Source organism: Schistocerca piceifrons, chromosome 3, assembly GCF_021461385.2.
Source record: "Schistocerca piceifrons isolate TAMUIC-IGC-003096 chromosome 3, iqSchPice1.1, whole genome shotgun sequence".
NCBI lineage: Eukaryota > Metazoa > Arthropoda > Insecta > Orthoptera > Acrididae > Schistocerca > Schistocerca piceifrons.
Window position 1 is genome coordinate 138,765,185 of NC_060140.1, and position 17,610 is coordinate 138,782,794.

At 44.7% G+C, this 17,610-nt stretch overlaps 1 protein-coding gene across 1 annotated transcript in view; it reads right to left on the minus strand.

Moving 5' to 3' along the window:
• Positions 1-17,210, minus strand: part of LOC124789709 (acyl-CoA-binding protein homolog) — a 130,459-nt gene extending 113,249 nt beyond the window's left edge. Inside the window, exon 1 of the mRNA XM_047257161.1 lies at positions 17,137-17,210. The gene's annotated coding sequence lies outside the window, so the exon portion shown is untranslated. The remainder of the gene's footprint in view (positions 1-17,136) is intronic.
• Positions 17,211-17,610: the final 400 nt, after the last annotated feature.

Below are 17,610 nucleotides of genomic sequence, written 5' to 3' on the forward strand. Positions count from 1 at the left end.
CCTGGTTGGTGCATGGACTGCTCTTCCCGAGGATTCTTCGTATTAATGTCATTCTGGCATCTGCCTTGCCTACGATTTACGTGGCCGTTCCACTTTCAATCGCTCCATACGCGTACTTCTAGATTTTAATGGCTGTGTCTGCTTACAGCGCTGCAATCCCGTAATCACAGAACAATGGGTTTTTCTTCTTATTTATGCACAATACGTTACATTTGTTTATGGTTAGAGTCAATAGCAAATCCCTGCACCACGCATCGATTCTGTCGGCCTTCCTGGGTTTCTCTACAACTTCATAGAGTTGCGACTTCCCTGTATACAACAGCCCCATCTGCGAAAATCCTCATGGAACGATGTTATCAACTATCCATTACATACGTTATGAATAGCAATGATTCCGTAACACTCCCTTGCAGTACGCCCGGTTGCTTTTACGTCTGAAGATTTGTCTCCGCTAAGAATGTCATGCTGTGCTCTATTTATTACGAACTCTTCAATCGAATCACACAGCTGGTCTGATGTTCCGTATGGTCGTATTTTTGTCATTATGTGACACTGCAGAAATGTATGAAACGCCTTCTGGAAGTGAAGATGCACTGCATCAACATGAGCGCCAGTGTCTACTTTCTGGGTTTCGAGGGCAAACAGCGTGAGCTAGGTTTCACACAGTCGTTGCTTGCGGAATCCATGTTGATTGCTAACGGTTTCTAGAAATGTCATAATATAGGAGCATAAAATTTGTTTCAAAATTCTACAACAGACAGATGTAAACGATATAGGCTAGAGTTTTGTGCCTCTGTTCGAATATCTTTTATGAAAACAGGAATGATGTGCGCTTTTCCCCAGTCACTAGCAACACTTCGCTGCTGTCCGCTGTACAAGCATACGTGAAGTTTAGTTCATCATGCAGATGTTTCCAACACGTAAAAATGGGAACAATGAATAAATATAGAAATCGTGAAGCTGCCTTGCAGAAACCTACAGAATGTGCCTTCTGTCCTTTTTTTATATGCCTGAAAAGTGGAAGGGTAAGAGACGTTCGCTGGTGCCAGTGCAAAAGGGATCGCAAGATATTCCGCAAAGAAAGCTGGTTCAGTGGAAATACTACTATGATGGGGTAGGCTAGAAATAATCGTCGGTCGTTGATAGCCAACTATCTCACAGAGTCCGACCCACATCGGGTAACAGGATGCATTCATTCCCAGGGAGGTGACATAGTTCCCAGCATTCTTTCTTCTGATACTTAAAATAAAAAATAAAAATTATTTCTCCATTGCGGGCAACCGTTTGAAGATTATGAGACTGAGCGTCAAGGAGCCTCGTTTAAATCTTTGAAAATCTGGCTGGTGGACTCAGGTCGTAAACGAAAGTTCCTAATTCCACCACAGCATCGGCCATCGGTGATGAAGGCCCTTTGGCTTCACGTCATAGTAGTGCCGAGGATTCCAATTGCTACATAAGATCATCGTCAATTAGTTCAGATGCGCAGAGAGCAAAAGTGACGTTGGAAATTTTAGTGTTCCAGTTTGCTTTCTGGAATGCCCGAAGGTTTGGTGGGGGAGAGAGGGAGCGCGGGGGGCAAGGGGATGGGTTAGGCAGGACTGAGATCTGGTCATTGTCACAGACAACTATGTACAGCCCATTGTGAAGCTTAATAGGATGACTAAGATGGACGAGCAAAGTGCAAGATCAACGACTGAGAAAGAGCCATGTGCTACGCTAATATATGTCGAGTATCCGTCATTGAGATAACACAGTTCAAAATCATCAAGCAACTTTTTGATGAGGAGATCCCTACCAGCTTGTCTTGAAGTCCTCCATAGGGGGTTATGCGCATTTAAGTGCCTGAGATGCAAGAAAGGTGGGAAGGAGTTGCTCCAACAGGTTAAGCAACACGAGATGTTACAAATTGTGATAACAACGGTGGTTCGAACATGGACAGCCACCATCTCCAACTGTGTTTTGAGGGGCAGCCGTTCGCTATAGACATTCGACTGAACCAGCGTACAGTGCAGATCCATCTAGACACCCTCATGGGGTACGCACGATTCCTACGCTGAACTTGGTATAAGTTGATCTTAGAACAGATATTAGCAGAAAGATGGGTTTAGTGCATGGCCATACTGTTGCAGCATAGAATTTTGTTATTTGATGGTCTACAATGTGATCAAGAACTCTGCCCCACGATGTCTCTCCTCCCTCTTTGTCTTAAGCTCGTTTTGAAAATTTTTTCACTAGCGGAATTCGATATGGCTACTTCCATAAAAAGTTTCAGTACAGCAACATGCATTAGCAAAATCTTATTCGGAGGCGTACCAAACATTACACCAAATAGAACGATCATTAATATACTAGCTCGGTAAGTGCTTACGTCTCTGATACTTTATTGGGACTCTGCCACATTATTCGCCTGAAATCTTTTTAATACATTTTCACTACATTTTCGGCTGTCGTTCCTTCGTATTTCATTACCGAGAATGTGTAAGACGTAGCTCAATAACAGTTTGAAACACGTCCACAAGCTCATAGGCCATGCGGGGTAGCCGCGCGGTCTTAGGCGCCTTGTCACGGTCCGTGCGACTCCCCACGTCGGAGGTTCGAGTCCTCCCTAGGGCATGGGTGAGTGTGTTGTCCGTAGCGTAAGTTAGCTTAAGTAGTGTGTAGGCATAGGCACCGATAACCTCAGCAGTTTGGTCCCATAAGACCTTACTACAAATTTCCAAATTTTCCAAGCTCATAGCCTGACACGCGGACCATAACGTTAACGTTCGCTGCTCTCAACTTCACCATTTATTGCGCAATTTTTAGTGTACTTAATTTTGTATCAGGTACTTTATTTACTTTTCCGTGTTTGTAGAGAGGATAAGTTGAGATGATAGTAATATCTATATAAGCACAAGGTTTTCGTTATCTACGGTCAAGATATCGAATTGGCTTTGACGTGTACCCACCGGGTAGGCAGCTTCAACGACATTAGCAAACACCAGGCGCGCCTTTGCTCCATTGCAGTCCGCTGGCACGCCTTTGAAGTATATCAGTGATTTATTTTCTACGAAGTGGTGTAAAAAACACTGTCGACGAATGTCTCGCTTTATCGCTGCCTTGTGATTGAGACTATTACAGGAATGGTGTCGCACGAAAGAAGGGTCCAAATTTGCTTATTGGTTGAGCAGTCTTCTAGACGTGTTTTCACGAGATAACTGTGTTAACTGTACGTGAAGTAAGTTGCAGGAACGATATTTATGACCAAACACACCTAATGCGGTGGCGGCATGGTTAAAGTAATACGTTCGTACATAGGGAGAGGGATGTTCAATTTCTGCTCCAGTCGCTAATGTTCTTCCAACCAATCGCGAACAATTGTGGCCCGGTGACATGGGGCATTGTCATCTAGAGAAGTTTCGCCGTTGTTTGGGAACACTGAGTCTATGAATTGCTACAAATGGTCTCCAAGTAGCCGAACATAACCATTTTCAGTCAACGACCGGTTCAGTCGGGCCAGAGGAATTAATACTTCCATGCAAACATATACAATAGTATTGTCCATCAGCCTGGAATCCTTTAAAAGTAGAATCAATAGAATGGATGGTGAAGATGCAACGATGAACGTCGCGTTTCGTCAAGGGGACGTACTCTGAAATGATGAAGTCATGGGATAGCGACATGCAAATATACAGATGGCGGTAGTATGGCGTACACAAGGTATAAAAAGGGCACTGCATTAGCGAAGCTATTTGTACTCAGGTGGTTCATGTGAATAGGTTTCCGACTCGATTATGGCCACACCTCGTGAAGTAACCAGATTTTGAACGGGGAATGGAAATGGAAATGTCGTGTGACGAAGGCCTCCCGTCGGGTAGACCGTTCGCCTGGTGCAAGTCTTTCGATTTGACGCCACTTCGGCGACTTGCGCGTCGATGGGGATGAAATGATGATGATTAGGACAACACAACACCCAGTCCCTGAGCGGAGAAAATCTCCGACCCAGCCGGGAATCGAACCCGGGCCCTTTGGATTGACAGTCTGCCGCGCTGACCACTCAGCTACCGGGGGCGGACTGAACGGGGAATGATAGATGGAGCTAGAGGCATGGGGCATTCCACGACACAATTATGGAGCGACCACCAGCTTACACAGTGCCCTGTTGGCAACTTGGGTCCATGGTTTCGTGGGGTCTGCAACACACTCGAGCCTTAACATCAGCTCTTACCAACTAATATCAGGACTCATCTGACCAGGCCGCGGTTTCCAGTCGTCTGGGCTCCAACCGAAATGGTCACGCGCCCAGGAGTGGCGCTGTAGGCGATGCCGTGATGTTAGCAAAGGCAATCGCGCCGGTGGTCTGTTGCCATAGCCTATTAACGCCAAATTTTGCAGCATTTTCCTGACGGACACGTTCGTCGTGCGTCCCACGGTTATTCCATACGCAGTGTCGTTTGCCTGTTAGCACTGACATCTCGGTCGCTAAGTGAAGGCCGTCGGCCACTGCGTTGTCCGTGGTGAGAGGAAATGCCTGAAATTTGTTTTCTCGCCGGCCGTTGTGGGCGAGCGGTTCTAGGCGCTTCAGTCCGGAACCACGCTGCGGCTACGGTCGCAGGTTCGAATCCTGCCTCGGGCACGGATGTGTGTGCTGTCCTTAGGTTAGTTAGGTTTAACTAGTTCTAAGTCTAGGGGACTGATGAGCTCAGATGTTAAGTCCCATAGTGCTCAGAGCCTTTTGAACCATTTTTTGCTATCTCGGCACACTCTTGACACTGTGGATCTCGGAATAACAAATTCCTTAACTGTTTCCGAAACGGAATGTCCCATACATTTAGTTGCACCTATCATTCCGCGTTCAAAGTCTGTTAATTCCGGTCGTGCGGCCATAATCGCGCCAGAAACCTATTCACACGAGCCATCTGAGTGCAAATGACAGCTCCGCCAATGCACTGCCCTTTTCTACCTTGTGGTCGCGATACTACCGCCTTCTGTATATTTGTACATCGCTATCCCATGACTTGTCATTCCAGTGTACGGTCCCGTGACGGAACGAAACGTTCTTCGTTGGATCTTCTCTCTCCATTCTATCAATACTAGTTTATTAGGATCCCACGCTCATGATCAATGCTCAAAATATATGGTCATTGCTAAGAAAAAGGGAAGGGAGACCAACAATATAGAAAATAACTATACATAATACTAGTTAGTGTACTATTGGATGCACATTTGCTCGATGCATCTAGGATCAATTCCCATGCCAAATATTTCGCCGGCCGTGATGGCCGAGCGGTTCTAGGCGCTACCGTTTGGAACTGCGCGACTGCTACGGTCACAGGTTCGAATCCTGACTCGGGCATGGATGTGTGTGATGTCGTTAGGTTGGTTAGGGTTAAGTAGTTCTAAGTTCTAGGGGACTGATGACCTCATCAGATAAGTCCCATGGTGCTCAGATCCATTTGAACCAAATGATTTCAATCTTTCAATAATTATTCCGAGCGAAGTGGCGCAATGATAAGAAACTTTTTTGGAGGACCGGGATTAGTCTCACTGTCGGAACACCCCGATTGTTACTGTTATTTCCGTCAACCGGTTAACGCGACTGCCGGGATCGCTCTTTTAAAGGGACTCGACCGATCCCCTTCCCCATCTCTCGCGGATTCAAGCTTCTACTCCGTCTCTGATGAAGTTGTCGTAGACGGAATGGTAAACCCTAATATCCCTTTCTTCCTAGTGAGGGACAGACGGGAGTACAGCACTTCCTCCCACATGTTAAAAACAGATAGGAAGACTTACTCGAAAAAAGTGGTCCGTATTTATGGTAGGTTTCGGTTTCTTCTGCCCAATCAAAAAATGCTTGCCGATTGAATGTGGGAGCGTAGGGGAAGGGATACTGCGTTGAACAAGAATACACTGACACACCTACCCAGTAGCGTATTGCTGCCCCCCTCCACCTACCTCCCCTCCTCTCCTCTCATTTTTCGTAAACAGAAAGTAAAATTAGGGATGAACATTTCGTCGACGATGAGGTCATTAGAGACTTAGCTCAAGCCGGGATTGCCTTATTACAGTGCCGTCATAAAACTAAAACTAAACTCCGTTCGAATAGGCCATGAAGGCCCAACGGTACCGACCGGCCGCCGTGTCATCCTCAACTACAGGAGTCACTGGATGCGGATATGCAAGGGCATGGCGTCAGCACACCGCTCTCCGGACCCTACGTCAGTTTACAAGACCGGAGCCGCTACTTATCAATCAAGTAGCTCCACAGTTTGCCTCACAGGGGCTGAGTGCACCCCTCTTGCCAACAGCGCTCAGCAGACAGGATGGTCACCCATCCAAGTGCTAGCCCAGCCCAACAGCTCTTAACTTCGGTGATCAGACGGGAATCGGTGTTACCACTGTGGCAAGGCCGTTGGCACAGTGCCGTCTTGCCCATCCGTTATGACGTTATTACGTAACGAAAATCTCCTCTACAAAAATCAACATGGATTCCGCAAACAGAGATCTTACGAAACTCAGCTCGCTTTTTTCGTCTATGAAATATAAAGCGTCCTAGACGAAGTCGTCCACGTTGATGCTGTGATCCTTGACTTCCGCAAGGCATCCGATAAAGTTTCATACCGTCGTTTAGCGAACAAAATACGAATTGTATTTGTAATCGTACCCGTGGCCTAGGGGTAGCGTCTTTGATTCATAATCAAAACGTCTTCGGTCCCGGGTTCGATCCCCGCCACTGCCTAAATTTTGATAAATAATCAGCATTGGCGGCCGAAGACTTCCGGCATAAGAAGTCAGCCTCATTCTGCCAACGGCCTTGTCAAAGAGGGCGGAGGAGCGGATAGAGGTTCAGGGCACTCTTGTCCTAGGGGTGGGAAATTAAGAAGCATCCAAGTCACGGCTCTCACCGTCCCTGATGCGAAACCGTTCCCTAGGCCAAAACGAACGGCCACGATGTGGATACTCGCCATGACTGCACACGCAGTCATTACCAAAAAGCAGTCAGACAGCGTGCAGTTCCTCGCGGACTTGTGGGAAAAGCACAAGAAGGCAAAACAACGCGCTACATATCGTCAGACTTTCCACAACTTCCTGGAGATCCCGCTGACCGCCGCCTTCAGGGACGCCCTGTCTGCCTCCACGTAACGTGTCCGCCACCGCCGTTGCCGTTGCCATCGCCGCCGCCCACCGCCACAAACCCCCCACGCCCTTGTCGCAGTCGCAGATGTCCTCCCACATCCCAAAAGCACCAACAGTGATACGTGTGTTTAAGTGCTAAAGTGCTTTTATTTAAAAAAAAAAAGAAGTGACAGTGAAAAGTGATCGAACGCGTAAAAGTTTTGTGTTTTTTGTTTTTTTGTTTTCTACCCTCCATCGTGTGCAATCGAGAGGTGTGTGTAACTGTGAGTACCACAAAACTATTACAGTTCTAAGAGTACAACAAACTACTTACTCACATGCTTATACTCGTATATGTCTGTCTTTCCACCACGAACAGTTTCCTCCTCTCAGTCTTCCTTACTCTCACGCAACATCTATATTAAACTAGCTCTACAATTGCACTATATAATGCTTCCGAGTGTACTGCTCTTTGTTCAATAGAAAAAACAATAGGTTAAAGAATTCGCTAAAATAGTAATGACCTTTTCCTTTGTCATGGATTGTTTAATATGTTAAGATAGTTTCTCACGAGTGATCCCCCTTGGATACCACTTTACTCATCAAAGAACAGCTGACAACTGATACACTCGTTAATATTACTGTCAAATTGATTTCATGCCTAGTGCATGTCCCACTAAGGTCTCGTTTCCAACAGCCAACTTAAAATGCCTCCCCCTTGTTTTCCAACAGAAGATTTAATAAGAAGATAGTAATAACTCAACATTATTTTAAAATGAATAGAGCACATCCACCACTCAAAATATCTACAAAATAATAGAAATAATAATAATACCATAACTAGTAATAAGTAAAATTTCCATAAAATAACTTTTTTTTACTAATTATTTCTACTAATTATTCTCTGTTAATAACTACATCATACAATCAATGATTACTCAAAATTCATTCTGCCACACGTACAAATGTAGTGTACAAAGACTCAGAAAAGTTAAACCGCAACAATAAACAGTGCAAGAAACAAATAACGAACTCTGACTGACAGACTCTCGAAAAATATTACAAAAAAAAGCACCAAACGAAATAATTACCTGAACAGTACAGTAACAGGAAAATACAAGGAAAGAATGGATTGACTCGTCTTTACAAGTAAAATGCAAAATGTATTTGTGAAACGAAAATTGTTATTTTGTAAATAAAAGTCTATATACGTTAAAAAAGAAAAGCGGAAGAATCAGCAATGATCAACGACATGAGGGTGCAGAAGGAAATGGAAACCACTGCATTAAAGACACGTAACGTGTATCCAGATGACATGTGGCCTGTAATTGAAGATGTGTCATGATGATCTCTCCATTGGCAAAAGATTCCGGAATAGTCTCCCATTCGGATCTCCGGGAGGGGACTGCCAAGGGGTGGTGGTGGTGGTGGTTAGTGTTTAACGTCCCGTCGACAACGAGGTCATTAGAGACGGAGCGCAAGCTCGGGTTAGGGAAGGACTGGGAAGGAAATCGGCCGTGCCCTTTCAAAGGAACCATCCCGGCATTTGCCTGAAACGATTTAGGGAAATCACGGAAAACCTAAATCAGGATGGCCGGAGACGGGATTGAACCGTCGTCCTCCCGAATGCGAGTCCAGTGTGCTAACCACTGTGCCACCTCGCTCGGTCACTGCCAAGGGGGAGTTACCATGAGAAAAAGATTGAATAATCAACGAAAGGATAACGTTCTACGAGTCGGGGCGTGGAATGTCAGAAGCTTGAACGTGGTAGGGAAACTAGAAAATCTGAAAAGGGAAATGCAAAGGCTCAATCTAGATATAGAAGGGGTCAGTGAAGTGAAGTGGAAGGAAGACAAGGATTTCTGGTCAGATGAGTATCGGGTAATATCAACAGCAGCAGAAAATGGTATAACAGGTGTAGGATTCATTATGAATAGGAAGGTAGGGCAGAGGGTGTGTTACTGTGAACAGTCCAGTGACCGGGTTGTTCTAATCAGAATCGACAGCAGACCAACACCGACAACGATAGTTCAGGTTTACAAGCCGACGTCGCAAGCTGAAGAACAGATAGAGAAAGTGTATGAGGATATTGAAAGGGTAATGCAGTATGTAAAGGGGGACGAAAATCTAATAGTCATGGGCGTCTGGAATGCAGTTGTAGGGGAAGGAGTAGAAGAAAAGGTTACAGGAGAATATGGGCTTGGGACAAGGAATGAAAGAGGAGAAAGACTAATTGAGTTCTGTAACAAGTTTCAGCTAGTAACAGCGAATACCCTGTTCAAGAATCACATGAGGATGATGTATACTTGGAAAAGGCCGGGAGATACGGGAAGATTTCAATTAGATTACATCATGGTCAGACAGAGATTCCCAAATCAGATACTGGATTGTAAGGCGTACCCAGGAGCAGATATAGACTCAGATCACAATATAGTAGTGATGAAGAGTAGGCTGAAGTTCAAGACACTAGTCAGGAAGAATCAATACGCAAAGAAGTGGGATACGGAAGTACTAAGGAATGACGAGATACGTTTGAAGTTCTCTAACGCTATAGACACAGCAATAAGGAATAGCGCAGTAGACAGTACAGTTGAAGAGGAATGGACATCTCTAAAAAGGGCCATCACAGAAGTTGGGAAGGAAAACATAGGTACAAAGAAGGTAGCTGCGAAGAACCCATGGGTAACAGAAGAAATACTTCAGTTGATTGATGAAAGGAGGAAGCACAAACATGTTCCGGGAAAATCAGGAATACAGAAATACAAGTCGCTGAGGAATGAAATAGATAGGAAGTGCAGGGAAGCTAAGACGAAATGGCTGCAGGAAAAATGTGAAGACATCGAAAAAGATATGATTGTCGGAAGGACAGACTCAGCATACAGGAAAGTCAAAACAACTTTTGGTGACATTGAAAACAACGGTGGTAACATTAAGAGTGCAACGGGAATTCCACTGTTAAATGCAGAGGAGAGAGCAGATAGGTGGAAAGAATACATTGAAATCCTCTATGAGGGTGAAGATTTGTCTGATGTGATAGAAGAAGAAACAGGAGTCGATTTAGAAGAGATAGGGAATCCAGTATTAGAATTGGAATTTAAAAGAGCTTTGGAGGACTTACGGTCAAATAAGGCAGAAGGGATAGATAACATTCCACCAGAATTTCTAAAATCATTGGGGGAAGTGGCAACAAAACGACTATTCATGTTGGTGTGTAGAATATATGAGGCTGGCGACATACCATCTGACTTTCGGAAAAGCCTCATCCTCACAACTCCGAAGACGGCAAGAGCTGACAAGTGCGAGAATTATCGCACAATCAGCTTAACAGATCATGCATCGAAGCTGCTTACAAGAATAATATACAGAAGAATGGAAAAGAAAATTGAGAGTGCGCTAGGTGACGATCAGTTTGGCTTTAGGAAAAGTAAAGGGACGAGAGAGGCAATTCTGACGTTACGGCTAATAATGGAAGCAAGGCTAAAGAAAAATCAAGACACGTTCATAGGATTTGTCGACCTGGAAAAAGCGTTCGACAATATAAAATGGTGCAAGCTGTTCGAGATTCTGAAAAAAGTAGGGGTAAGCTATAGGGAGAGACGGGTCATATACAATATGTACAACAACCAAGAGGGAATAATAAGAGTGGACGATCAAGAACGAAGTGCTCGTATTAAGAAGGGTGTAAGACAAGGCTGTAGCCTTTCGCCCCTACTCTTCAATCTGTACATCGAGGATGCAATGATGGAAATAAAAGAAAGGTTCAGGAGTGGAATTAAAATACAAGGTGAAAGGATATCAATGATACGATTCGCTGATGACATTGCTATCCTGAGTGAAAGTGAAGAAGATTGAACTGATCTGCTGAACGTAATGAACAGTCTAATGAGTACACAGTATGGTTTGAGAGTAAATCGGAGACAGACGAAGGTAATGAGAAGTAGTAGAAATGAGAACAGCGAGAAACTTAACATCAGGACTGATAGTCACGAAGTCAATGAAGTTAAGGAATCCTGCTACCTAGGCAGTAAAATAACCAATGACGGACGGAACAAGGAGGACATCAAAAGCAGACTCGCTATGGCAAAAAAGGCATTTCTGGCCAAGAGAAGTCTACTAATATCAAATACCGGCCTTAACTTGAGGAAGAAATTTCTGAGGATGTACGTCTGGAGTACAGCATTGTATGGTAGTGAAACATGGACTGTGGGAAAACCGGAACAGAAGAGAATCGAAGCATTTGCGATGTGGTGCTATAGACGAATGTTGAAAATTAGGTGGACTGATAAGGTAAGGAATGAGGAGGTTCTACGCAGAATCGGAGAGGAAAGGAATATGTGGAAAATACTGATAAGGAGAAGGGACAGGATGATAGGACATCTGCTAAGACATGAGGGAATGACTGCCATGGTACTAGAGGGAGTGTAGAGGGCAAAAACTGTAGAGGAAGACAGAGATTGGAATAAGTCAAGCAAATAATTGAGGACGTAGGTTGCAAGTGCTACTCTGAGATGAAGGGGTTAGCACAGGAAAGGAATTCGTGGCGAGCCGCATCAAACCAGTCAGTAGACTGATGACCAAAAAAAAATCGTGATCAGGATTTCCTTGCAGAAAAAACTCAACATGCTGTTAATGTAACAAAATCGACAGGTGTCAAGGTATCTCCGGAAGCAGCCGAAGGTAGTGTTATAAGGGCGTATTGTTTATAATTTATATTTATGATCTTCAATCTCCGTTCGAACAGGCCTCTGAGGGCCCAACGGTACCGACCGACCACCGTGTCATCATCAACCCGAAGGTGTTACTGGACACGTATGTGGAGTGGCGTAGGGTGAGCACACCGCTGTCCCGGCCGTTGACAGTTTTCGTGACCTGGAGCCGGTACTACTCGGTGAAGTAGCTCCTCAATTGCTCTCACAAGGGCTCAGTACACCCCGACTGCCGACACCGCACGAAAGACCAGGACTGTTAGCCACGCCCGACGGTGCTTAACTTCGGTGATCCGACGGGCGGTGTGTCAGTCGCAGCATGTCCGTTGGCATGTAATAATGATCTAGTGAAGGCAGTTGCTGGACGATGCTATTGTCCATAGGTAAGTTGCAACGCCGAAAGAAGTAAGAAGAGAAATGCAGAAAGACCTGAAGGAGATTGACGATTGATAGGAATTTGATCCTGAAGTTAAATAAATGTAAGTTAACCCAGTACTGTTCGAATCCACTGTGGCGACAATCACTGAAAACAGTAATTACCATAAAATGCGTAAGAATAACCATTTGGAGTGACCTAAAATGGAATGATCTCATAAAAAAAATTGTTGGAAAACCAGATACCAGGCTGAGATTCATTGGGAAAATCTTAAGGAAATGTAATTCATGCACGAAAGAAGCGACTTACAAAACGTTCGTTCGACCTATTCTTGAGAAATGTTCTACAGTCTGGTACCCTTAACCGTGAGTATTAATAGAAACAGAGAAGATCTTGTGTCCTCAATAAGACAGTACTGTTCTTCGTCGCTCCCAAATCAAGTTGGCATGATTTGAGAAACACCCTGCCGACATTAGGGTGCTCGCGTGCTCACCCAGGTCGCCGACTGAGCAAATCTATGACGCCATCTAGCGAAATATGTACCCCTTGGACCTAGTTCCAGCCAGCATACGTGATTTATGGACGGTTGTTGGGTGGTTATGTTTCACAATGACTTTCCAACCCTTCCAGTATCTCGAGGGGTCAGTGCAACGCTGCGTCCCGTCGTCATCAGGCTTACGTCTAAACGTGTGTATATATATATATATATATATATATATATATATATATATATATATATATATAAAAACTCCGCAAGTACCAGGGTACTTCTGGTACTACTTCTAAATTTACATATATACGCCGCAAGTACCAGGGTACTTCTGGTACCACTATCTGATCATCCCATCCCTGATCCATTCACGAACGACCAGTGAGAAAGGTTGTTGGCATATCTCCGTATGAGCTCTAATTTCTCTGCTTTTCTCGTCGTGGTTATTTCGCTAGATGCCTATTGGGGAAAGTAACGTGTTGCCCGAATTTTGTTGGAACGTACGCTCTCGAATGTTCAACAGTGCACCTCTCCGTAGGCAGAACGCCTCTTGTAGGGTCTGCAACAGGAGTTTTTTTCTTTTTTTCTTTTTTATCTTCGTAACGCTCTCACGCGGAGTAAACGATCCCGTGACGAAACGCACCGCATTTTATTGGATAGACGTTGAGGTCGGAAGGTGCAACAACTTCAACCGGGAGAGCAACAATACTCTTAATGGTACATGGAAACGGGCGCTTGATGGTGAAAGGTAACTGAGAAATAAACTGACAGTGAGTCATGCACCATCTCATGAAATCAAGAACGCTGCCAATATTCTTGCATCACAGACATCGATATAGTCTCTCGTAGCATATGGAAGTTCTGTGACCTTGTGCCGTCTCCACGGCGTAATTCGGCCTGCTAAATGAAGTAACGCACGGTCTACAGACAACTACTGACAATAATTACGGAAGAAGTCTGAATACAAATCTGACACGGCTACAAGTGCGTGAAGCATTTATTCAAGAATGTCGCGGCGAAAACTATGTCGTCAATGGGACGTTTGTTAGGATACTCCGTGTACACGTAATTTATTTAATTGTTGGCGATGCCCAACTGTATCGGATCTTTCTGGAAGTCAAGGACCACAGCATGAACCTGTGCTCCACTCCTTGCCACTTTCTGGACATCGTGAACGAACAAAGCAAGTTGCGTTTCGCGCAGTCAGTGCTTGCTGAAATCATATTTGTTCCTGAATAGGAATCGTTCTGTCTCCGAAAAAGTCGTCATAGACGAACATAATGTACAGGGTGTCCCAGGAAGAATGGTTAATTTTCAGGAATACGACAGGAGTGTTCATCTGAAGCAAAGACCTTCATATGGACATATGCCCTATTCCGAATAGTTTTCGAGATAGAACATATTTAGTGCACATTTGTTTTTATGCCATAGTGGCCCTCATGTATGTGTCTCACCCACCCAACTTCTTTGATGTTTTACTCTAGCCGAACGTACCCTTTTGCTCTCTTTGCTCAGTTCGATTCCCGACCGGATCGGGGATTTTTTTGCCCGTGACTGCGTGTTTGTGTTGTCCACATCATTTCATCATCATTGGGGAAAGTGGCGACACTGGATGTTAAAAGGATTGGGAATTTGTTCAAATGGTTCAAATGGCTCTGAGCACTATGGGACTTAACTTCTGAGGTCATCAGTCCCCTAGAACTTAGAACTACTTAAACCTAACTAACCTAAAGACATCACACACATTCATGCCCGAGGCAGGATTCGAACCTGCGACCGCAGTGGTCTCGCGGTTCCAGACTGTAGCGCCTAGAACCGCTCGGCCACCCCGGCCGGCCTGCGAATTTGTAAGGGCGCTGATAACCGCGCAGTTGAGCGGCCACAAACCAAATATCGTCATTACCGTCTTTGGTCGGAATGTCTTTCTACCATTAAACTAGCCCTTGGACGGATCCATGATGTGCTGTGAGTAAAGTAATGCGAGGGGTTGAGAGTATATCAGACAGATGCATCGGTTAACTGCGTCTGTACATGCGCTGAATAAAATGCCATTTACACTAATAAAGAATATGCAGGTAAATGGTGTATGTTTACAGTTTCTGCGGTGGTGGTATTCCTGCTGCTGTCTAAGGATACCTTCGGCACTTTCCGATATGTCGAACTCCTGAACGTAGAATTTACCGCGGTTTTGAGCACATTTCGTGAAACAGGTATTCTTTCAAGTTCGCAGTTTTCTTCAGAACGTGTAGTTCAACAATCTCTGCATTGTTCAAATGGCGCAGCTAGTCCCGCTACCCGCACATGGTGACTTTCTGCACGAATCAGTGTCCCACGAAGATATGATGGCGAACATTACATGCGGAAAACTTGTACCCGTTTCACGTACAGCGTGTCCACAATGTTCACATTAGTGACCATGCCATACGACTTGAATTATGTCATACGTTAAATGACAATCGCCATTTGCTTCCATTAATATTATTCACCGACGAAACCACGTTTACGAGGAAAACAATCAACAACACATGTGGTAACCATTGATCGCTGCAAGAAAATCCATAGGCTAGAGTGCAAACTAGTTTCTGAGTTCGTTTTTCGATCAACGTTTGGTGCGGCATGATATGCAACATGTTGATAAAAAAGGAAAGTAAATTCGGCGAATAGCCCCTAAAGATCACGCGTTAGTTGACTGACTGTTGTGTCATCCTCAGTGAGTTACCTACGGATGAGGTATGCGGTCGGCACACCGCACTCCCGGCGGTTGTTAACGTTTCCACCCTGGAGCCGCTGCCTCTCAATCACGTAGCTCCTTAATTGGCATCACGGATGTTAAAAGAGGGATTTTATTACTTAAAAAGGTGCAAAATTGTATACTATAATCGGCGCAGTGACACCTGCCTTTTATATGGCAGCAAAGTGCAGTCTGTAGTAATACTCGACGCAGACAATGAACAATGTTCGTTGGCAGGTGAAATAAGTCAGCACTCACTAGTAATAAAACCTATTAGCAACAGGTTCCTTGTCTGGAAAATTGACAAGCAAATGTCTAAGTTATAAACCCATATTTAGTGAAAGAATGAATATTCTCAGATAGCGAATTTCGAGTCGAAGTAAAATTAGTAAAACTTCTTGGCACTACGATGGTAACACGGTCGAAAACAGTTTTTGGTGCACCAAACCTGTTTGTCTTTTGGTGAAAAGTTAGTAGAGAATATCCATTATTGCTAAAGAATTATTTAAGAATGTTGGCTCCATTCGCAACAGGGTGCGTATGTTACCAATGAAAACAGAAGGGTGGAACTGAATGAATTTGGAGTACGAATATAGTTTTACATCTAATCTATACTCCACAAGCTACCTTACGATTGGTGGGTAGGATAGCCGGCCGCGGTGGCCGAGCGGTTCTCGGCGCTTCAGTCCGGAACCGCGCGACTGCTATTTTCGCAGGTTCGAATCTTTTTTTCTTTTTTTTGAGTGGGTACTTTCCAATTGTAATAGTTCGCAGGGAGAACGAGTGCACGTAGGCCTCCATGTGTGCTCGAATCTCTGTAATTTCACGTTCATGGTCTTTCCGCGAGATGTACATAGGAGACTCATCTAGGAACGTAAGCTCTCTGAGCATTGACAGTAAATCACCTCGTAATGCAGAAACCCTCTCTTGCAGCGACTGCCACAATTTGCATGAAGGTGAAGGATTTGCATGAAGACGAAATAAAACTGAATGTCAAAATTACGATTAGTACTTTGCAGCAACAGATGTATCAGTAATTCGTTATTTGCGGTTCTAATAAAATACCCGTTTCCTTTGTTTACCCTTAAAAATTATTAAAATTCGAGAACTTGTTCAGTCTAAACTTTAGGGGTACATTTTGTAGGGGTGTTGGCTGACAACTAAAATGTTTTAAGGTTAATGATCTTAGAAAGGTTGGAAAGCATTGTTACAGCCTTCTGCTACATAAAATAAATGCATAGGTAAGAATTAATTCTGGAATACGTTTCTTTAGAGCTCTTTCGGAACAACACTTACTGCCATCCTCAGTTAGAATTTTGCGAAGTTCTTTAGAAGAAAGAAACTTATCTTTTAAAAGGCGTGCTCCGAAGCGATCTTCGACATTTATGCGCCTCTCGCGAGAAATTTAAGCCACATCACAAGCATGAGCGTATGGAATATGTAAACAAATATGTTCCTATCGTCGGCATGATGAATCTTTTTTCATAAGCTGTTCGACAAATAATCGTAAGTGCTATACAGAGCTGATTTTTGTTTCGCTATCTGCATACGCCTGACTGTAACGCGACGTACTGCTACAGCTACATTTTGTGCAACACGTCAGGTGTCCAAAGTAATAGCCCACACAGAACAGCAGATGAAACTGTTTGTGATGTTGATTTGTCGGCCGGAATGTCGCCACTGTAGCGTATAGTGAGAATGGTGATCGCAGAGATGGGGGGTGTGGAGCGCTTCTCACCTGCCTGTGGGTTGGAGTTCGTCGCAGGCGAGCGGCGGTCGTGAGCGGACTGACGGCCAAAGCAGAGCGCAGAGCCGTGGCTGGAAACAGTTTTCTGGGGAGGGGAGGGGGAAGTCGCTTTGGAGGGGGTAGGCCGTCAGTGCAGTGGGCCCCGCTAATCACACGAAATCCGCCAGCCGCGTGTGCAATCCCAAAACGTCAACTGACTGCTATTCCACGCTTATGCTTGAGTGACGGGACAAAACACGTGCATGGTGCAACACACCCGCCGTCAAAGAGCGAGTGCGTATTGAGGGTCCACTTAAACTACAGGTATAGCTACACCCCATATCTACTTCAGTGAGCCATCTCTCGGAAGAAAGGATGGTTAGCAGAATGAGATTTTCACTCTGCAGCGGAGTGTGCGCTGATATGAAACTTCCTGGCAGACTAAAACTGTGTGCCGAAACGAGACTCGAACTCGGGACCTTTGCC